This window comes from Zootoca vivipara, chromosome 4 (assembly GCF_965207765.1).
Source record: "Zootoca vivipara chromosome 4, rZooViv2.hap1.1, whole genome shotgun sequence".
NCBI classification, from domain to species: domain Eukaryota; kingdom Metazoa; phylum Chordata; class Lepidosauria; order Squamata; family Lacertidae; genus Zootoca; species Zootoca vivipara.
This window is the reverse complement of record NC_142587.1, coordinates 71402059-71425330: the sequence shown is the minus strand read 5'-3', so window position 1 is coordinate 71425330 and position 23272 is coordinate 71402059. Positions and strand designations below refer to the sequence as shown.

Genomic DNA, 23272 nt, shown 5'->3' with positions numbered 1-23272 from the left:
CGGCCTCAGTAGTAGCACAATCAGTCAAGATAATCTTCTGAGGCCCTTCTTTGTGTCTTTGCAAGATGTGTCTCCTCCACAAAAGATCTGGAGGGTGGCAACACAAGAACAGGCCTTTTCTGCAGCGGCTCCCTGACTGTAGAATACTCTCCCCAGGGAAGTTTGCCTGTCTCCTTCATTATACAACTTTAGGCACTAGGCAAAAACGTTCCTTTTTAACCAGGCCTTTGGTTGATTTGATTGACATCCTATGCCCTTTTAAAATGTCTTGGGGGAGAGTTATTGGGTTGCTGTTTTTATTTTGGTTATGTATTTTATGGTTTTATATTCTGATTTTATTCTGTGAACCGCCCTGAGACCTGCAGGTATAGGGCGGTATATAAATAAAAATAAATAATAAAAAAGAGGCTAGTAAGGAAAGTAACAGTTTGAACACCATGGACAGAAAACTATTTCAAACGGAGCCCAGGCAAAAACTTGAGACCAACCCATCATCTGCATGTTGGTCAGAACGAGAATTAGAACTAGGGATAGTGGCATCAATACTTTAAGAGCACAATAGTTCTGCTGAATTACCAATGGTTCATCTAGTTTAACATCACAGTCAGATGTTTCCATGAAGGGTAGGCCATGAAGGCAACAGCCCTTCCCCCTTGCTGTAACTGAAAGTCAGAGGCATGTTGCCTCCAAGCCAGGTGGCTCTGTGGCTCATAGGTCTTATCAATGGCAACCTTCCCTTGAAAAGCCATCTAAGCCAGTACCCATTGCCACATCTTGTGGTGCTGAATTCCAGAAGTTAATAATGTGTGAAATGGAATTCAATTGGAACATAGCTAGAATGCCTGCCCTGATTCTACCGCCAATCAGCTTCATTGTTTCCCCTTTGTTTGGCCCCAAGAGTGCCATTCCAGTCCACATGAAGCTTTCTTTTTCAATCCATCACAACGCAATGAAACATGCTGCACGCAGAAGCGCAAGGATTAAGTAGGCTGTAATATGCATAAATATTCTAATAAATCTTAGATTTACTGCTTGCAGAATTTATTGTGGAATTTGAGGAGCTTAAGATGCTCAGATTCAAGGAGCCATGTCAAAACAGATTAGCATTAGAATATAGCCCTTTGGAAGAGTGCCGTCTGAATGCATGAAGGAGCAAGTAGGAATGGGCAAGGGAAGTCCTGCCAACTCAGTAATGGCCAGCAAGCAATCTGCGTTATTCTGAAATGGGATGCCATACCCACACATAGAGCTTCCAAAGTGGAAAAGAGAACCCTGATGTTGGAAACCCTATGTGTGGTAAGACATACTAACTATGTCTTATAGATAAGACATAACTAACTTCAGACCAACACCAATTATACAATGGCTAAGAAAGACAGCACCAGTAGATTCTCCCCATGCATTTCCACTTAGCCTCTTTGTAATTCAAACAGAGTTCCTGGAGAGCAATTATGCACCCCAAAAATCCAGATAAAAATGCATGCATATCATCTCATCTCATTCTAAAAGTATAGCATACTAGCAGCCTCAAAGGCTCCATTGCTTGGAATTCTACAAAACAACAGCAAAATCAGTGCATTTCTTAAAGGTTCAGTCCGCCATCGTGATTCAAAATGGATCCCAGTGGTAGCCAAACACAGACGGAAACCTGCTCCTACCTTGATCCAAGGAATCGTCATGCAAAATTTGATTATGACATATTTAAGATGTGTCCAACTGGATAGCAAACAGACAAGCAACTTTCCAAAATATTAACTCTTTAACTTTTCCAGAAATTATACAAGAGTGCATCTCAAGTTGAGGATGTGTGGGCTATTTAGTTACTACATCTTTAATTCCATTCTTCTTTGAAGAAGCTGAGGGCACTCCACCCAATTCTCTGCCCCTCCATTTTATTCTCACAATAAGCCTGTGACTGACCCGAACTCTGTGGCTGAGCAGGGATTTAAACCCAAGTCTCCTCGAAAGAAAGAGCTCAGTACTGTACTAAGGCTGTGCCGCACACTGGCCAACATACAGTGGTGCCTCGACTTACGAATTTAATCTGTTCCGAAGGCACCTTCGTAGGTCGAAAAATTCGTATGTCGAAAAGCGCCACTGGAAATACGATTTCCCATAGGAATGCATCGGAAATGGAAAAATTCATAAGTCAAAGCAACCCCATCTAAAAATTCGTAAGTCGAAAAAACCCTATCTAAAACTGTTGCGGCTTCCGTTCAGATGTCGAGAAATTTGTAAGCATGCGGCCATTTGCCCCATTCGTAAGTCGAAAAATTCGGTTGTCAAGTCGTTCATAAGTCGAGGTACTACTGTACATTTTTCAGGTTAGGTGGGGGAAGGAACTTTGCAGGTTGTTATTCTTATGGCTGCTGCTGTTTGCAAAAACTGCTTCCCCCTCTGCTGTTGCTCCAGAGCCCCCAAATCCTCCCCACTGCCAGCTGCTCCTTTCCCAGAGTGATCCTTGCCAAAGCAGGAGTACGTAATAAAACATAATGAGATCATAGTTCTGCAGCTAATCAGATTTGGCTATGTGTCCATGTCACATGCCAATTCGGACTGAAGGTAAGGAGCAATTCAGACTGAAGGCCAGCGTCCTCAAGGTGAATGGGGCGTCAGGGCAGGAGCCAACCACCCACATTTTTGCAAGGGATTAAAAGTTTGCAACAACAACAACAACAACAACAACAACAACAACAATTTATTATTTATACCCCGCCCATCTGGCTGGGTTTCCCCAGCCACTCTAGGCGGCTTCCAACAGAAAAATAAAATAAAATAATTGATTAAACATTAAAAGCATCCCTAAACAGGGCTGCCTTCAGATGTCTTCTAAAAATCTGGTAGCTGTTTTTCTCTTTGACATCTGATGGGAGGGTGTTCCACAGGGCGGGCGCCACTACCGAGAAGGCTGGTTCCCTGCAACTTGGCTTCTTGCAACGAGGGAACTGCCAGAAGGCCCTCAGCACTGGACCTCAGTGTCTGGGCAGAACGATAGGGGTGGAGATGCTCCTTCAGGTATACTGGACCAAGGCCATTTAGGGCTTTAAAGGTCAGCACCAACACTTTGAATTGTGCTCAGAAACGTACTGGGAGCCAATGTAGATCTTTCAAGAAGGTACATTCAAGTGTTATGTGATCTCGGCGACCGCTCCCAGTCACCAGTCTAGCTGCCGCATTCTGGATTAATGCATGTCCCAAGATTTAGGCCATTCCTGCCGGCCATTTCCTTGTGGTGGAAAATGTGGAAAGGCATATTTGTATGCAGTGCTTCTTTTAAAAAAAATGTTTAGGGGTACTCTCATTTTGACTCAAGAACGTCACCATTTTATAGTTCAAATTGGGTAAATAGTTCAAATTGGGGAAAATAAATACAGTACAGTGGACGCTTGGGTTGCGAACGTGATCCATGCAGGATGCACGTTCGCAACCCGCACATTCCCAACCCGCGTCTGCGCACGCGTGGGTTGTGATTCGTTGCGTCTGTGCATGCGCAAAGTGCAATTTAGTGCTTCTGGGCATACACATGCTGAACCCGGAAGTAATCCGTTCCAGTACTTCCGGGTTCGGCGCGGAGTGCAACCCGAAAGGACATAACCTGCAGGGGACGTAACATGAGGTATGACTGTAAATGGACAAAAGTACAAAGATTCACAAAATGTTTAGAGGTAACCTCTGGCACCCCCTCCCCTGAAAAAAGCACTGTTTGTATGAATATAATTTGCTAGGAGACTGGCTCAAAAAAGAACAGGTAGAACTAAGAACAACTTAACACTCTTTGCCAATGTGTCTGGCTTACTGTACCTACATGCATCTGGCCTTTTTCTTGGCTGACTCAGATATCTGCATTTCTTTGGCACTTCACATTTTGCCTATGCCTAGCCTTTCCACTTATTTTTAAGGAACAAGTATAGACTTGTGGTTAAGGCACCAGGATAGGAATTAACTGATCTGGTTTGTGTTTCTGGTGCTGGTACAGTTTTCCAGTGTTTTTTGCCAAGTGGCTGAAGCTGGAATTCTCCAAAGAGCTCAGCTTCACACACGCAGGGGCAAATTTCCTGAAGTATTCATCAGGCATCATCAAGCGAAGTGACTGTACTTCATATATGAACCACCGATTTTGGGTGCACACCTCAACATCTGTCTGCACCCATTTCTGAAGAAAGAGACTAACGTGATGCAACAGTCTTCATCTTATCAGGAAGAACATAATCCAGTCATCCTTGTCTGTTTTCAAAACATCTATCACATCCCCTCCCCGCCCATGTATAACTGTTTCATGAGTAGCTTGACCAATGAATCAAGTTGTTTGCCTCAGCTGCAAACCACAGGAAAGGGACTAACTGCAAATACTGTGGCTTCATTTAAAACCCCAATATTAATTTAAAATTTTTCTTGGCCAGCCTTTCGGGGCCTGTAGGCACAATGGCAAACTAAAGAAACTGGTGTCTGTGCCACACAAACACCGTAACCAAACACACCCCACAAGCTAGTTTATTGGCTACAAGATAATGCTTCTTTCAAGCTGAATTTTGGTGAGGGGCATAGCTGCCAAGTTCGGGATTGAAAAATCCGGGACCAGCAGCGGCGCGGCACTGGAAGTCGCTTCTACGCATGTCCGGAAGTGCGTAGAAGCGACTTCTGGCGCCGCTCTGCCCATTTCCAAAATGTCCGTAGCGCCAGAAGTCGCTTCTACGCCCTTCCGGACATGCGTAGAAGCGACTTCTGGCGCTGTACTTTTGTCCATTTACAGTCATACCTCATGTTACGTCCCCTGCAGGTTATGTCCTTTCGGGTTGCACTCCGCGCCGAACCCGGAAGTACTGGAACGGATTACTTCCGGGTTCAGCATGTGTATGCCCAGAAGCACTAAATTGCACTTTGCGCATGCACAGACGCAACGAATCACAACCCACGCACTATGCATCTATGCACTTCCGGACATGCGTAGAAGCAAATTCTGGAACTGCGACCATTTTGGAAATGGGCAGAGCGGCACCGGAAGTTGCTTCTACGCACTCCTGGACATGTGTAGAAGCGACTTCCGATGCCGGCGCCACCCGATTTCCAGTGCCCATACATGGGCAGAGCAGCACCAGAAACATGGCCGCCGGCAGGAGCTGCTTTCCGGGGGATTTACGGGATACAAATCCATTCGGGAGACCAGTGGGAAACGGTAAGAAAATACGGGGGTTTCCCGGAAAAAATGGGGTACTTGGCAGCTATGGTGAGGGGAAGGGTCCCTGTGGGTGCCAGGGAAGTCTCCTGTGGGCACATGTATGCCTGTGGGCACCATGTTAGTGACCCTCTGTACCCATATTCATGGGTACTGTGTACTAAAGGCCCATGTACACACCATACCTTTAAAGCATATTCAAAACATGTTCGTTCGCTTAATGAACACTGGCCATGGTAGTTTGCTTCTCACAGAGTTACAATGCCCAGCAGCCTTTAACAAACTACAGTGCCCAGAATTCTTTTAGGAGAGAAAGGTGCTTTGAATGTGCATTAAAGGTATAGTTTGTCCACAATGTCAGTAAACAAAAATCTGACTACATTATGATAGTGTATAATTAAATGTCTTTAATAAAACACATTTTGGTTATTAAAAATACGTTTTGCAACATTTAATAACTTTTTAAAATAAATCTTCTGCAGTATTAATACACATCTGTAACCCTAGCCAAACTGCCGAAATCATCTCACAAACAGCAGACAGGTATCTGTAATAACCTGTTGCAGCAAGAAACAGAATTCTGTGGCCCCCTAATGACTAACCAATATATTGTGGTATGAGCTTTCATGAGCGAAAGCCCACTTCATCAGATGCATGACAAACCACATGGGTGGAGGCAGGAGCAGTGCGGGAACACCACAGAATGGCTCCAATGCTGCTTGTAAGATAGGAAACAAGAGCAAGATTCTGACAGTGAGGATAATAGTTGCTTTCTGTTAACGGTTGCCCATGGTTTGGCCTTGAAAAAAGGCATGGAAAGAAGTTGGCCTATTCATCCCATGCTCTAATAAAACTAGTGATTTGATGCTGAACAGAAAGCAGCTAGCCAATAATACTATTATTACTATTAATTATTTTTGTGTATTACCTGCCCTTCACCCTAGGGTCCCAACAATTTAAAACATTAAAAACAATTTAAAAACCTACAATTACAAAAGAAGTACAGTCAAACCTCGGTTTACACCTACCTCGGCGAGCGACCGCCGCGGACCCGGAAGTGTTTACATCCGGGTTCTGCGGCATCGGATGTGCAGACGCGATCTGCGCAGCGCGTGAGTGCGCAGAAGCGCTCTATCGGCGCTTCGCGCACACACAGAAGCGTGCCTTCAGCGAGCGACCACTTTGGCGAGCGACCACCTCCGCAGAACGGATTGTGGTCGCAAACCGAGGTACCACTGTAATCAAAAGTAACAAAAGTTCATACAATTATTTAGATTTCCAATCTTTCTGCATTAGCAATCTCCAAGGCCGTTTACTAAAAAGAGACTATGTGATGGGATGTGCTTTAGCTGTGCTCGCTGGTGGAACTAACAGTTGCATGAGCATTATTTCAGTCTATTCCTCAGCTAGTTCTTCACCTGCTATTAAATTACAAGCAAAACTTGTGTATACACCCTTGCATGCCAAGAAAGCTTTCTAAAACTTTGTGAGGTTTTCTTTCCCACCCTGTTGGCTGGGTTTTGTTTTGCTCTCTTCCATCATCACCAACTGTCCTTTTAAATGGTTTATGAAGTCTCCCAGATAGATGTCCAACTGCCTATCCCTTCTATAAGGAGCAGCAACTTTCCCAGACATATATTAAAACCAAGAAACAAATATGAAACAAATGGAAAATTGGTTTCGAACAATACCTACCAGGTAGAACGGGGAAACGCCGCAGATATGATGGCAATGGAGAACAGAAGAGAGGTCAACCTTGCTTTATGCAACTGCCAGATCAATGACTAAGTCCAGGATTAATGAGCCATTTGTCCCCCATTCCCTTTACACCATGCTACTTTTTGCAGGAACATATAAGCCCTCTTCAAAACAGATGTGACATAAATCACACACACTCACTCTCCACACATTGCAGATAACACATCACAGGGCTGGAGGGATAGTTGGACACTGCAGAAGACAGAATCACAATTCAAAACGATATTGACAGGCCAGACCCAGGCCGAAAACAACAATTCAACAGAAATCAATGTTAAGTCCTGGCACAAAAAGCCCCAAAGGAACAAGTGTAGTCCGGGGAAGACCTGACTTGGCAGCAGTAAGCATGAATAGGTTCCATGTGTCCTAGTGAGCATGAGTCAGCAGTGTGATATAGCAGCTAAGAAAGCAAATGCAATCTTAGAAAGAGCTAAGAGAAGCAAAATGTCCAGATAACAAGTAGCTTTGTTGCTTTCTTCTGCACTGGTCATATCACACTGGTGTGCTGTGTCTGTTTCTGAGCACCATATTTCAAAGAGAATGACAAACTAGAGCATAACCAGAGGAGGACAACCAGGATGTCTAGGGGTCTGAAAGCTGAGTTGTATGAGGAATGGTTGAAAGACAATGCAGGTCATTCGTGGTCAAAACCAAATCAAACTTAACACACTGATCTGCAATCATTCATAAGCATAGTTCAGACTTGATACATGGTTTGCAGTCTAAACCATGGTTTTAGCATTGAGTCTGCATGAGCCTTAGGCTCCCACCATCAACCCATCTCCTAGCAGCTTTTCTCCTTGTGGTGTCCAAATGCAGGGGACTGTGGCTTGTTCTAACTGTGGTTAGTTGTGTCAATTGATATCCTAACCTTATGCAAGTCAAACCACCCCACAGAGGTCTACCAAGTCTTTTACCTACATAGGTGAGCTTATAACTTTAGCATTCAGCTCCAAAAACATTTGCCACGATAGAAGAGCCATATTATGCTTCTGCACATTCGGGGGGGGGGGTGACATCTCCTAGAGGCTGAGCTCTTTGGGGTCCCTCCAAATTTTTTGAGGAGAGGCTGGGTGCCTCAATGTCTGAAGAAATCAGGGGGCAGAGGACACCAAGCGTGGAGACAAGCATGGTGTGGCTTCAACAGCTGGCTCCTTCTCCTCCTTCTCCTGCCGCACAGGGAAAGGAGGCAGGAAGCAGCCCCTGGGCAAGCAGGGAATTGTGTGCCATGTAGCAGTTCCTGGCTGGTGGCAGCGACAGCAGCAGCAGCAAGAGCTGTCAGCCATTGAAGCCACGCTGTTGTAGCATTTGACTCCGCCCCCTGGCTCCTCCTGGTGTTGCATGCATGACATCAGTCTGCCCCCGCAAACTCCCTCACAAATTGGAGCATCTGTGCACAGCCAAGAGTGCCCATGGACAGATGTGCAACCACATCTGACTTCATAGTTAGCTCTTTCTGCATGATGCAAGCATCAGGCTTTAAGCAGTCATCCATGTTGACAAATTGGCCATTTCCCACCCCACATGGCAAAATATTCGAATTTTGACATAGGAACCCCTCTCCATCCTGCCTCTGACCCCAACCCATCATCATATCACATCCTTGCAACTGTACTATTCCCAAGCACTGAGCTGTATCATTTTTGTTTAGTGCTGAGAAGGCTCCACTCTTGTTTCACCCTGATTGACAGCTGTGGTGGGTTGGCAGCATGCCACTCAGGCCAATCAAGACTCACACTGGGAAGGGACTGGGAAACTTCACAATACCTTTGACCATGGTCAGCATCTCCTTAGAGTAACCATTCCATATGTAATAAAAAAAAGTTTTATTGTATGCTTCTCAGCAGGGCTGGACAAAGCTGTTTAATGGAGAGCACAGAGCTCTTTGATGATCCCAAGTCTTTCAGTTTGAGGTTGTGGCCGTGTCGCCTTTGAAGCTAAAGATATGATTTATTACTTATGAAAAACCAAAGAATCAGCTTTGGCCTGGACTGTTTTTGGAAAGCTCACTTTTCAACATTGCCTTGTTCTTCACTTCCAGCGCACATTGACAAGTAATGGCATTTCTGGAACAACTAAAACATGAGGGACTTTCTTCCTAAAGTCCAAATTAGCATTCTCTGTAGCAAACAATGTGAACGCTACTATGGCACATTTCATCTGCTGGCCAAGTGGAAATGAGCAGCGAGTTATTTCTTTCCTCTTTCAAAGAATGTGCTTTATAAGAAGTAGATGCCAGCGGAAGGTGCTGGCTTAACTGTTCTAAAGTGGAGCTGAATTAAATTTAGCATAAAGTAGGATCGGGCCAATTCTCCTTAGTTAAATTTGCTTATGAAGAAAGAAAGAATTTATGTCCATCTAATTTGGCTTCCTCCCTTACAAATGCTGCTGGGCTGTGATTTGGGGGAGTGGGGTAGGGAATCCATAATATTAAAGTGTTGCATTTGGCAAGCTGAGTCTTAACATGAAAGCTTAAAATTCCTCAGGGAGACTTAAGATTTAGGGGACAATCAAAGCCACACAGAGAGAAAGAGAGAGTGTGCATTGTGCTCATTGCCATAGACAGCTGGGGCTGCATGGTCCCCTGAATTTTAGAAAAAATGAAATGCACACATTTCTATAGCACAGTAGTATCCCACTTCACATACTACTTGTGCAAACAGGCAAGGAGAGAAGACAGAGGCTAAGAAACAGTCTTCTTGGCCCTGCCCACAGGTCACACAGTTCCACCCCAGTCCTGCCACCCACGCTTTAGCATAGCCACCCGAAGGCCATCCTTTGCATGGAGGCTTCCCTAGATACTGGAACTCTGCATGATCTGTGTTCTGGGGAAGCATGCAGATCAATACTAAAATAGCAAAGCCTCTCTCCCTCCCCGGACACACAGCCATGCTAACACATGGACAGCAGGCCCAGGACTGTGGTGGGGGGACCAAAAGTGCAGCTCCTAGTCCCTTTCCACTCATTTCCCCTCTTTGAAAGGAGAAAAGAGGAGAGCTACTGCGAATTCTGGATGTGCCCCGCTGGTGGGGGGCGTGTCCGGGTTTTTGATCCCCAGAATATGGCAACCCTATGAAAAGGGTTGCCCACTCCTGTGTTAAAGGACGCTTCTTCCACCTCTTTGCCATTTTGGTGATTCCTAAACATGGAATCCATTTTAAAGCACATTGTGGGTATATCCCTTCCATGATTATTTAGGACTTTTATATCTTCAGAGAGTCCCAGCAAAGACCACAGTCAGGATGCTCATGTCAGTAGAACTTCACAGATATCACCCAAATCACATAACCCCTGAAGATTTCTCTGATGAAAATAGGGATGTCCTATTTATTCCATAATAATACTGATAGTCATTTTATTATTTATACCCCGCTGATCTGATTGGGTTTTCCCAGCCACTCTGGGTGGCTTTCAACATATATAAAAATATAATAAAACATTTTTTTAAAAAAAAACCTTCCCCATACAAGGCTACCTTCAGATGTCTTCTAAAAGCCTTGGCTCAGGGGTCGTATAATCGTATCCCATAGAAATGCTGGAAAACTGAATACAATAGCTGTGCACAAATGTTTTCCCAGAACTCTACACCCTCAACAGTGGGCAGAGAAACTGCAGGGATTGTTTCATCAAATTTCTCCAGGGGAGAAGAAATTCTCCAACAGCTTATCGGTGTCAACGCTCCCTATTAGCACTAGTAGCTGCCAAGGCTTCTCTCCCCCCCCCTTCCCCTCAGGTTTTCTCTCCCCTTCCCACATCCTTTATTTTATGTTGCCACTGCCCTGGCAACAGCAGCAACTATTTCTGCGACCTAGTCACCATTTTTACATCTTTAACAGTCGTCTAGATCTAGCATCATTCCAGGATATTTTGGTGTGTGTGTGTGTGTGTGTGTGTGTTGTTTTGAGAGGAGTGGGAAGGTAATGGCAGCCAATTTTTAAAAATGGTGAGGAATATTTACAAAAAGTCAGCCATGGCCTTTTCTCCTTGGCGAGTGGGATAAGAAAAAGAGACATCTCAGAAAAAATGTCTTCTAAGAAATTTCAGCTCAGCTCTACTGAATATCTCTTGATCATTCTGCAGCTGCCTGAGGCAAGCAGCCAAATTCTATTTTTCTGCCTGTATGATGGATCACAACTCTGCATAGAACTGGAGTGGAGGCATAAAAACTAAGGTGATGAGAACTGAAGAACAAAAGTTGGAGTCAAATGTGTGGCAGTGAAAACAGATATTCCACCCCTACCCCACCCGGCTTCTATAGTACTTGAACGTATAGAAAGTTACAGGATTGCAGCAGGAACTTAGGGGACATGCACTGTTTGGAAACAAATCAGTATGGCTTCTCCAAAACATATGTAGGCGCAGACAGCATGGAAAGTGGGATCGCGTATAACTGCCCTGCTACGGCCATGAGCACAAATCATAATGAATGCACATTAAAAATATGTCTGGTAGGATAAAGCCCAAGATATTTAAACCTACTAAATCAAAAGATATTCAATAAGACAAACAGGGGATTCGCTAATTTTAAGAATAATTTTTTTAAAAATGGAAAACTTGCCAAATAATCAATAGGCCATGGAGATCAGTATGCCATTAGACCACCAGGAAAAAGGAAGGTGATACCACAGAGATTCAGCAGAGAAGCTGAATGAATGAAATACTGTAATGGAATTCATGCCAGAATTCTGAAAGAAAGAACATGAACTTGATGTAACTAATTTGAATTTGAAGTAACTAATGCCTCATGAACTGCAAGAAGATCAAATCTACCCATTCTTAAGGAAATCAGCCCCGAGTGCTCACTGGAAGGACAGATCCTGAAGCTGAGGCTCCAATACTTTGGCCACCTCATGAGAAGAGAAGACTCCTTGGAAAAGACCCTGATGTTGGGAAAGATGGAGGGCACAAGGAGAAGGGGACGACAGAGGACAAGATGGTTGGACAGTGTTCTCGAAGCTACCAACATGAGTTTGACCAAACTGCGGGAGGCAGTGGAAGACAGGAGTGCCTGGCGTGCTCTGGTCCATGGGGTCACAAAGAGTCAGACACGACAAAACAACAACAAAAATGCCTCAAATATGTAACTATCCTGATATCTTGTGATGAAGGACAGTATTTTATTTGTTTATTTGTTTATTAAAACAAACAACAACAACAACAACAACAACCTGCCATTAATATTGAAGAATAAGAAGTTGCTATCTGAAACACAGTACATACTGTACATACTGAAATACTGTACATACAACAGGCCTCAGTTCAGCAGTTTGCAAAAACAGACATGGGTTCTGAATGTAGGTTCTGAAATACAGCACTGACTGATATCAACTGAGTTTGTTGTTGGGAGACAGGTATATTTTGAGACGGCAGGCAATCCTGTATTGATCTCTGCTTTAATGAAAACCACCAGCTCAGAGAGCAGAATACAAGACCCAGGGGACAAGGCATTATGCGAAAACTAGCCCTATATAAATATAATCCTAAGAATGTTGACAGACACAGTAGTCATAATGCAACCACACCCGCATTTGCAGCATATATTCAAACCACTATGGTACCTCTTTAAACAGTCATAACTTCCCCCAAATAATCCTGGGGGTTGTAGTTTGTTAAGGGTGCTGAGAGGGATTGATTGTTAAAACACTCAGAGAATTGCAGCTCTGTGAAGGAGAATAGGGGGTCTCCAACTAACTCTCAGCACACTTAACAAACTACAGCCCCCAGAATTTATTGCAGGAAAGCCATGGCTGTTTACAGCAGTGTCAGAGCACTTTCCGTTTATCATGTGAAGGTTGCCCAAATTCAGTAGTTATTGTCGGAAGGTTGCTTTGGTTACTGCTGCACTGGCAGGGCCTAGTTTGCAGAGTGTTTTTGGCTACCAGGAACTCTCTTGTCATATGAGCGCCTTCCTACTGCAGTTGTGGAGAAGACCTTGGAACAAATGATCCAAGACAAATGCACAGACATAGCAGTCATCCACTTACTGTGTACTCGCAGCCTTGGGAATAGAGTGTGCAGCCTTAACACTGCAAGCTGTTGGCCACCCAGCCAGGCAGCAGAGAGAAGTGGAAAACAGAACACCAGTTAATTCTCAGAACAAGAGGGCTAGATGCAGTCAGTATCTCACCCCCTCACCAGAACCAGAAATGAATAACTTTTGCATGGATCTAAAGGTATTTGCGTGCTGTCATGGGGTTCTTGCGACTACTCTAGAGTAACGACGCTCCGCATGCTTGTCTTTAAACAGTTTTTATTAGTGCAGTCTATTTACAGTGAGACAGGTGTGTAAAACATGTCTGCTCATTCCGATGCAGAATCCGGCACTGCCCCCCCCACGTGATCTTCTCCAACATAGGAGTCTTGGTACAGTGAATCTCCTCCCTTTCTTTCTCCTGCGTAATTCCGGAACCGGAGGAAAGGGTCTACGCTCCATGCTTTCCTTTTCCCCATTCTCTCCCTCTCTTTCCTCCATCCTGTGTAGCCGGGGCTCTCCCATGCTGCTGGAGCCCTGGCTCGCTCTCTCCACTTCCTGACTGGCCTCCTCGGAGCCCTCGCTTCCATCACTGCTTGGGGAGGAGCTACTTCTGATGCAAGGGGGAGGTTCTCTGTACTTTCTTCCCCTTACACGTGCCATGGGTTATGTCCATGATACAAATTTAAGCCAACTCCATCCCAACAATCAACCCAACCCTGCCATAAAGAAAAGTCTCAGAAAATAAGCATCGTATTTCAAGAGGTGTCACAGAAAGTGCCTATAATACAAACTTGGGTTTAAGCTGCTCTGTTCTGTTTTTATGCTATGTGTTTTTAGAATCTGAATTTTGAGAAGCTCTGAAACTGTCTTCTTTCTTTTTAAATACTTCTGATACTGCCTTTCGCACAACCACAAAGGCGGTGTGCAAACATATATATTCTATGGTTCAAATCCCCCACTCAGCCACAAGAACCTTGGCTAGTCACTGCACTCTAAACTACCACAGGGTGTTGAGGATAATACAGAGAGGGTAGAGAGGCTATCCTGAGGAACTTCTGGAATAAATGTAATGTAATGAAAGAAGGAAAAACTCTTTCTCATCACCGCTAATTGTCTTCTGCAAAACTTCAGATAAATTATGTAATTTTGCATGCCTTTACAGAACTCATCTTCCTTTGACAGAATTACATGGGTAAATTACCACTAACTCATCTATGAAATTCTGCTGGCAAACAGCAGCCACATAGGGTTGGGTAAGAAATATATTTTCCATTCCAAAAACAACTGCAAACTTATTATTTCTTTTCAACTGGGAGAAATTTGATCTTTTAAGCGTTTTGGTGGGTTCTTTTGAAACCGAAATTTCAGAAACATTTGAGATGAAACATTCCAATATGACATTTTTAAAAAATGTGTAAATGTTTTATTTTGTTTGGACATTTTGGAGACATTTTGTTTTGACTTGCCGAAACAAAATGTTTTGACTCAACACTCATTGGCTTAAGAGAGGCCTAAAGCCTGCATTTTTGGAACATGCTCAGCTAATAACTATTTCAAGACACCATTAGAGGGATCACTCAGCACATCATCAAAATCTTCAAGTGGAGAGTTGAAATCTCAGTCAAACTGTAGGCCTTGGGGTGGTTCATCTCAACTGGCCAGCTGCAAATAACAATCACAACTAGTCTGCCTCTGTCTCAGGGATTTTTCATCCTTACATGACTTTTTACTGCTTGGCTTCTGTAACAAAGAAGCACAACAATTTGCTGTAGGTAGCAACCTGCTCCAAAGAAATGGTTACGATCACTCATTAGATTTAGGCAAGAATTGGTTTAAATGCAGCCTGCTTCTATGGCAGAATGAGATAATACATCCTAGCCATCCCAGGATGAATGCTGTTAAACCACTGGGTTGTATATAGGGATGGGCTAATCTGTCAGTTTTGGTTTCTCACAGTTTCTTAAGTTCAGGACTTCACACTTCCACATCAGTTTGCAATTTAAAGTGTTTGTGAAAATCAGCATTTGAGCCCAACTTTCTGCTAAGAAGCACAATTTTTGATGCATTTTTGCCTAATATACACATTTCTGCAAAGCATTTCCCCATAAAGTAATGCTATTTTCATTTATCTATGCATGGTACATGGACTGGTACATGATATCTTGACATCCTGTTGTCATATTATACAGCAGTCAAGTTTGCAGCCCTCATGACTAAAGCAAATTTAAACAAAATAAGAGGATGAAGCTAAACATGGAGGTAGAATAAAGGTTTTAAAAATTGCTTAGCTTTCCAATCGAGAATAAGATGTGTGTAACACAAGCCTATGCATGTTTATTCATAAAGAAGTTTACAAATGCAACCTAAGTCTTTGGCCAGATCATGTCCCATGAAAGCACAACTTACAAAGGAGTGACACTAGCAGTTCCAGATGGTTCGGTTCTGTTGCGCTCAGCTATCATATAAAATATGAAGCCCTCAACTTGTTTTTTGATCTCTCTGGACTGCAATTCAATTCTGTGCGTAGAATAAGTCAAGTCAAAACACTGCAGCATGACCAATTCATTAGATCATTAAAATGGCAAAAAGAATCTTACATCTTCCTGTCTTCTGTAACTCCTAATTCAGCTTGATGAAATGTGGCACATGTAAACAAAACGGCTTGCAAAGCAGTGTCTTAATGTGGGAAAACAAGTTTGTGTGTTTCCCTGCATATTTAAAGCTATTAGTTTGTCTGGTAAAAATCACCACTAGTAAACACTATCACTTTTGCCCCTTGATATAAACCACAAACAGAACTGATCAAGGCACCAGAAGTGAGAAGTGACAAGGTACAAGGGGTGGGAACCCTGTGACCCTCCAATTCTTCTTGGACTCCAACTCCCATCAGCCTCAGTGAGCATTTGCTAAAGGTCAGGGAAGGTGGGAGCTGGAGTCAAACAACATCTGGAGGACTGCGGGTTCCTCACCCCTGCATTAAAGCAAAAAACTCTTAAGAAACTTGTTAGTCTGAAATAGGTCACTTGTGCAGATTAATATCAGCATTCACCAACTTGGTATCCTATAGATGGTTTGGACTAAATCTTCCATCAGCCCCAGCCAAACATCTGGAGGACACCAGACTGACTAGATAGTGGAAGAATGCCAATGAGAACGTTGTACATGCATTCTAGCCAATATGTGGTTCCAGTCAAATGACACACATCAAAAACGTACATTTATGAAAACAATCTTACAGGATGCCTGGTCATGGTATTGGTTCAGCCTAGTAGGATAACGTCTGAGGGCAGGAAGTGGGCAACATATCAGGAGAGCACATTGCAGGTGGTAACACCTGAAACCAAATCTTGGCTCAACTGGACAGTGATCAGAAATCTGTTTCTAACGGGAAAGCCCTGAATCACACAATACAGAAGAGGGCTCTTTTGAGTATCTGTCAAGACCCTTTCTCATATCGCTGAATAACTAAAGCTGGTTTCACATAAGGGGTGTTTAAATGAACCCCCACTTCTACATCCATGCCAACATCCAATGAATGTGTGATAAGGAGCAAAAAAATTACCCACTGGCCATGACACTCAGACCCATAGTGGCCAGGAAAGCAAGCAGCCCCACACATACAGCTTTCATGCCCAAGTTCTTCCAGCAGACTGGGAGTGAAGGAACTTTACATGTTTGTAGGGTAATTTTCTCACAAATGTTGAACACTGTCGCAGGGCATGGTTGGCATGCATGTCAGAGTGCAAGGGGAGTGGTCAGTAGACACATTTCTGCTATCCACTCACAATTTATTAAATTCCTGACATTGCTCATCTGAACTAAAGCCAAGGTATTTTTCTGAGAAATTATCTTGTCCCCCACTTTTTCTCACTCCCCTAAAAAATGAAGACTACACTGCACAATTATCTCCAAATATTCTCCACCATTTTAGTTCATTTTTCGTGGTGACCATTCTCCCCCACCCCACTGCCCTGGAAGATGCAAAATGATGGCCATGCTGCCATGACAATTGCCTATGTTGCCAGTGAGCAGCAACAGCAATCTCACACACCCACACCCCATAAGAAATAAACAGAAGTTGTGTTAGTACCACTGCTAAAGGTGAGCCCCACTCCTAACAACCTGATGGAGAGTTTCTCCTCACTCTAGAGAAGCTTGTCGAAATTGTCCCTCAGTTTCACCACCCACATATAGGCTGGAGAATTTTGAGAGACCATCGGCACACAACACTAGACCACTGTGGATTTAGATGAATTGACTTTTGAGACAGAGAGGTAGGAGTTTCAGGTAGGTTTGAGTCTAAGTATCTCTCATTGTAGGCATTAAGCACTGCCTGGAACTTTTTGGACCTCACATTCCTGTCATGGGCTGACCAAGTCAGAACAAGGCAGGTGGATTATTTCCTGAGTACCCAGGGGAGGGCTCCAGTGGGGTGGGGAAGTCTCTGCCACAGTTGGGGCAGCCTGAGATGAGGAAGCTGGGGAGAGTCCAAGTGGGGAAGATTCCTTCAACCTGCACTCTTGCCTTACCTGTCTTCACAATGTGAGCCACTAGCCCCGTCTCCCTCCCTCTCTCTTTTTTTTAAATTTTAAAAAGCTTTATTTCTTATTTTTTTTAAAAAAGTTACATACATACAAACCACATAATCAACCAAATCAACGCAAAAAAGTAAACACAAATGTAACTGCAAATAATATATACACCAAATTATACACCAAAACTCTGAAGAGCAGAAACAAAGCAAAAGAGAAGAAAAAAATGAAGAAGAAAAGCAAAAAAGCAAAAAGAGAGAAGATTAAAAAAAAACAAGAAAAAAAAACAAGAAAGGAAAAAAAAGAAAAAAAAGAGAAAAAAGAGAAAAAAGAAAGAAATGCATATATGTATATATACATATATTTAAAAATAAGAATAAAAGAGTAAATAAAGGGTGGGAAAACAAGGGTGGGAAAACAAGGAAGAGGAAGACAGGGAAAATAAAAAATGGTGAGAAACGGTATATCAACAATCGGAAGTTCTTTTATTTGCCCCGTCTCCCTCTCCACAGCTGTTTCACACCACCCACCACAGCATCGCCAGACACTAAAAGTATTCCTGCCTCTCCACTTTGTATATTTTTTTCCTGCTACTGAGGAATGCTCCCTGATGCTATTAGACATCACTGTGCAAAATCAACACTGTGTGATCTCCACAATCGGGACCAGTGGAAGATTCCCATGGAAGGTTGTTCTGGGTGGCCTGTCTAATTTTGTGTGATTCCATGCTCCCCATGACAGCCATTTTTTGTTATCCACTCTCCCCTGGAACTATTTTGTACCTGGAACCCTCACAGCACACTCTCAAAATTGAAAATGTGCCCATTGGTCCAAAAAGGTTAGCAACCATTGTGCTAAACCATAGTTTAGTGTTACACCTGGGTGAATATCGTGGAGCAGGGAGCCTTTACTGTAAAGAATGCTGAAATTAAATCAAAGTGTTTTACCCAACAAAGCAGGGTCCCCCCCTTTCATTCAATGGGCCTTCAACAAACAGAACAGGCCTTCAACGAAAGACTGAGAAAACCACAGAGAGAAACAAATTAATACTGTATATCCATATGAAAAGAACTATGGACTATGGATAACATTCTGGCAGGAGAATATCCACCGGGAAAGCTGCAGTTCACTTTGCCTTCTTTGAAACCCAACAGTTAGAATTCAAGAGGGCTCAAAGCAAGTAAGAAAGCTGTAATTTTGGAATTTATGTGGAAATTACAATCATCCCCCTAATACAGTATAATAGCTAACAGCCTTAAACATAGGGGAAGCAAATGTTTAAAATGACTACATATCACAATGAAATAAACGGCTGACTTTTCTTTGAACTCCAGCGAATTGTTGAGAGAGCCAGAACACTACAGCTAGGACATTTGGAGAGCGTGAGAGGGAAGGAAAATCTTCTGAACAGAAAATATGGAGCAAACTGTAAAACAGGTCAAAATACTATTCTGTCATAGAGAATGTTCATCCAACTTGGATGGTTTTACAAGAAGACTGGAGAAATTCATGAAGGATAAGGCTATCTCAATGGCTATTAGCCATCATGGCTATGCTCTGCCTTCACAAGCAGAGGCAATAATGCTTCTGAATACAAGTTGCTGGAAACCACAGGAGAGGAAAGGGCTCCTATGCTCCAGTTTGGCCACTGTTGAAGATGCTGGGCAAGATGGGCCATTGACCTCATCCAGCTGGCTCTTCTTATGCTCTATTATGCAAGAGGCATTCAAATTCTAGGTTGGTTCTAGGCCCAATTATACTCCAAGCTGAAATAAGTGGGGCTTAGGGGTGTCAACTTGAATAAAGTTGGGACAGGTAAGCCTTGCCTTGCATAATCGATCACATGACATGGCGCGCGCACACACTGTGTTAATGACAATGCCCATCAACTTTGGGGGGACCCAGCCCCCTCAAATATTTTATTGGGGGGGCGAAGGGACCTCGGCCCCTAGGAGTTGGCTCCTATGGCGGGACTTATGTAAGCCATGACTAACAAGTCCCATTGATATCCATAGGTTGACTCTACATATGACTAAGTCTGGACCCAACCCGCTTTCCACAGTGAGGTGTTGAACAATGGAGTAAGTATATTCCAGGAAATCACAGGTCACATCTGTAACATACATTCAAAGCACTCTGGTTCCAGTTTAAGAGTCATGGCTTCCCCCCCCCCCCGAATCCTGGGAACTGTAGTGTGTTAAGAGAGTTGGAAGTTGTTCGGAGACCCTTGGCAAGCTACAATTCCCATGATTCTTTGGAAGAAGACTTGTCACGTAGTGGAATGAAAGTGCTTTAAATATGTGGTGTGGATGTGGCCACAGCAGTCCTGTGCACACCAACACCCCGTGTCCAACTGGAGTGCTGGGAAATTGATGAGAATACCACCCTTTTACAAAATGGTACATTTGTGTTCCACTTCTGTGCTCTTTTCTTGATCTAACTCAACAGCCTTTCCTGCATTGACCTCACTCTATAGATGGATTTCAGTGCCGATTCTGCCCTAAATCTATGGTTCTAACAAGCTGCTCTCTTCCCTCCCCCAAAACACATTTGGAGATAGATAATCATTTCTGAAGCTGGGCACTGCTTAATTTCCTCTGGTCAGTCCAATGCTGAAAAGTGACACTTGAGATTCAAGGACCCGCCCCCCGCGATAAATAAAAGACACAGTGACACATGAATTTAGGTTAATGGTTAAAACTGCTTAATTTCCTCTGGTCAGTCCAATGCTGAAAAGTGACACTTGTCTGAACTCCTGACCTATTATTCAAGGCAGGAAAGGCACCTGTAGGAGAGCTTAGTTTGTATCAGGAATATTCCTCTTTGCAAATCAAAAATCTGCCACTACACACTACAAAAGCAAACAAACCAGCTCGATTTACAACAGCGTCTCACTTTCAACACATGCAGCTATTCTGTGTTAAACACATTTTGTCAAGTGTTTCCTTCTGGGAATACTACTTGAAGTACATTTTCAGACATATTTGGTTAAGAAAAACTTGCATGATAAATGGAATTTCACAGTAGGCTCTTATTTTAACCTGAATTCTTCAGATAGCGCATTCCTTAAATTATAGTCTTGCAAGTTTTCCCCCCTCAGTTGTATGTGGTTTGTTTCATTTTATTATTTTTGCTAAAGACTAAAACTTGATTATCAATATCTATGCAAATAATAATAATAAAGAGTGTGCTCAAACAACAGTTTAAGAATAAGGAAATAATTTAGGAAAGTAGTGAGCTATTCTTGTCCAAAAAAATTTGTGTGCACAATTTGTTTTTCAAAAAGTACAGATTCGCCCCCCCCCCTTCCATATCTAAAGCTTAGCAAAATGTTCTGTACTTTAATAGCAATTTCAGAGGACATCAGACACTTATGTAACTTTCGGTTGGACTTCTTCCTGCTACTATGAGATAAAATTTCAGTTGCTTACTCTATAAAAATAATTGCAATGCTTACTGTATCAAACCACACCTCCCAAACTAAATTAATACAGAGTTTGTGGCATCCCACCAACTGTGTGGCTGCATTCAGAGAGAAACTGTGTGAAATAATATTCAGTCATAGCAAAGCAGGGTTCAGAAAAGGAATGAAATGGCATGGATCTACCTTAAAATGTTATATATAAAGCTATGCAGCCCTTGTTTTTATGGATACAGTTAACTGCCCCTGCTTACACAGTACTAATTCCTGATCACTTGTGCTTCTATGCAGGCATTCCTGGATTAGGGTTTATATGGTGAAATTCCTTTAGAAAGGGGACTTATATGGCTAATGCCTTGGCTCACTTGCAGTGTGAGAATTGCCCCTAGAAAATGAAATGCATTTCATTCTGTGGACAGACAATTAGAGGGGTGCATTTAAGAAATGCTTTCCAAAGCCTCCGTTTTTAATGTCTCTAATTCAGTGCCAGCACTCTTTCTTTTGAGCCTAGAATATGTAAACATAACTGGCTCACTGTTGGCCCCTTCCTAAGGAACATGTGGAAGATCTATTGCTTTATGCTGCTACACAGGCAGAGATATCTAACGCAATTTATCCCTTAAGAAGGTGCAGCTTGTCCTATATTTTCAGGAATTGGGACTTCGACCTCGAGGCATATTCTCAAGGTTCCTGGCTTGACAACTTCTCTCCGTTGTCAAACACCCACCTGACCGCTGTTCCTCCACGAAGGCAGCAATCCAAACATGCCTTATTTGCAAAGCAATAAAATGTGTGAAAAGATGCTCTTTCCAAAAGTTATGAGGAAGCTTTCCCAGATATGACAACAGGCCCTTTTCCTGGTATTAAGGAAAATCTTTGCACTTCTTGAAAGCGCACATTTTTGTTGATAACTTAATGACAGTAAGATAGTTTAACATAACAACAGAATTTTAAAATGTTAAATAACATTTCCAGGCATGCTGCTTTAGATATATATATATAATAGAGAAAGGAAAAACACAACCACAGATGTTATACATTTCCTAGTAATTTAAACCATTTTCTTTCATTGTTAAAACAACAGTTTGCTACTTGTCAGTTGAAAAATACTGACAAAGCATCCTCCCCCCCCCAATAGGATTATCAGCAATGCTGCCGCATGTCACACAACAACATCTGGATGCAGCTGAAGCATTTGAGACAGGAGCATTCTTACCTTGAGTTTGCAAGGTCTCAAAGAGGGGAGATCACTGGCTCACCACGCTGGGAAGACTGAAAGAGTGCTCTGATCAACTGCCGGTAGCATGCAGTTAGCTTTTATGTCCAGGTGGGAGGAGCTGCTGTTCAAAGTAGGTGGGCAGAGAGCAGAGTCAGGCAGTAGCCAGAGGCGACTAGCAGAATAAATACTTTGCTTTAAGGGATGAAGAGGGTGTCTGGCACCTGGGGGAGGGAGAATAGCATCCTGATTTAAAGCAGATCCACACCATGCACTTAAAGCACACCCAATGCCTATTTAAAGCACATGATGTCTTCCCCACCAAGGATCCTGGGAACTGTAGTTTGTTACGGGTACTGGAAATTATAGTTCTATGGAGGAATTTACAGTTTCCAGGATTCTTGGGGGGGTGTGTGTCATGTACTTTAACTACATTATGTGGATCTGAACTTAGTTTTTATTGCCCAATAGGTTGTGGGATGGTGTATTATTATTATTATTATTATTAACTACCCTTCACCCTAAGGTCCCAGGGCAGGCTGGAGAATTCTCCTACGCTGATTCTGAGTTTCTTGAATACTCTGCAAAGCAGAAATGGTAGCACTCTTTATGGTGGTGGGTCCTCTACTGGTCTTGGAGTTCTCAAATGTCTAACCTTGTTGTCCTATAGAACGGGCCCTGACCTCTGATATAAACCAAAGTAATTTTCCATATGGGGCAGTCAACTCTGAATTATTTTTTCTTGCATTCATCATTATAAAAAGAATGAGACTTTAAAAAAATTCTCTTTATAATTATATAACCTGATTTCTAAAAAATAATAATCCTGCAGATAACATTTTTTATCCCACACAGTACCATTTCAGAAGTAATTCCTCTTTCTTTCATTTTTACTTATTGACTGTAGGATAGAAGACATTAATGATTTCTTCAGTTGTCAAGAGAGATATTTATGAACAAGTGGTCTGAGGCAACATTCCATCTTCCATTTATCAAAGAACTCCCAAAGATTTTCAGGCAGATTTATATTTGAAAGAAGTCAGTGTTGAAGAACTGCATTTTGGAAGAACAACTGATTCACCTTATGAATTCACAATGTTAAGAAGTGGATGCTGAGAACAAAGCTTTTTGTTTTTTTTATTTGTTTCTCTTTATATTCCAGTTTTACCACTGATAACATGATGCCAAAATTGTTTAG

At 42.7% G+C, this 23272-nt stretch overlaps 1 protein-coding gene across 2 annotated transcripts in view; it reads right to left on the bottom strand.

The window, feature by feature from the left end:
• Positions 1 to 22258, bottom strand: part of COL8A1 (collagen type VIII alpha 1 chain) — a 99262-nt gene extending 77004 nt beyond the window's left edge. The window contains exon 1 of one of the 2 annotated variants that reach the window (XM_035114579.3): positions 22075 to 22258. The gene's annotated coding sequence lies outside the window, so the exon portion shown is untranslated. The remainder of the gene's footprint in view (positions 1 to 22074) is intronic. The other variant, XM_035114578.3, reaches the window with a different exon arrangement.
• Between the last annotated feature and the right edge of the window lie 1014 nt (positions 22259 to 23272).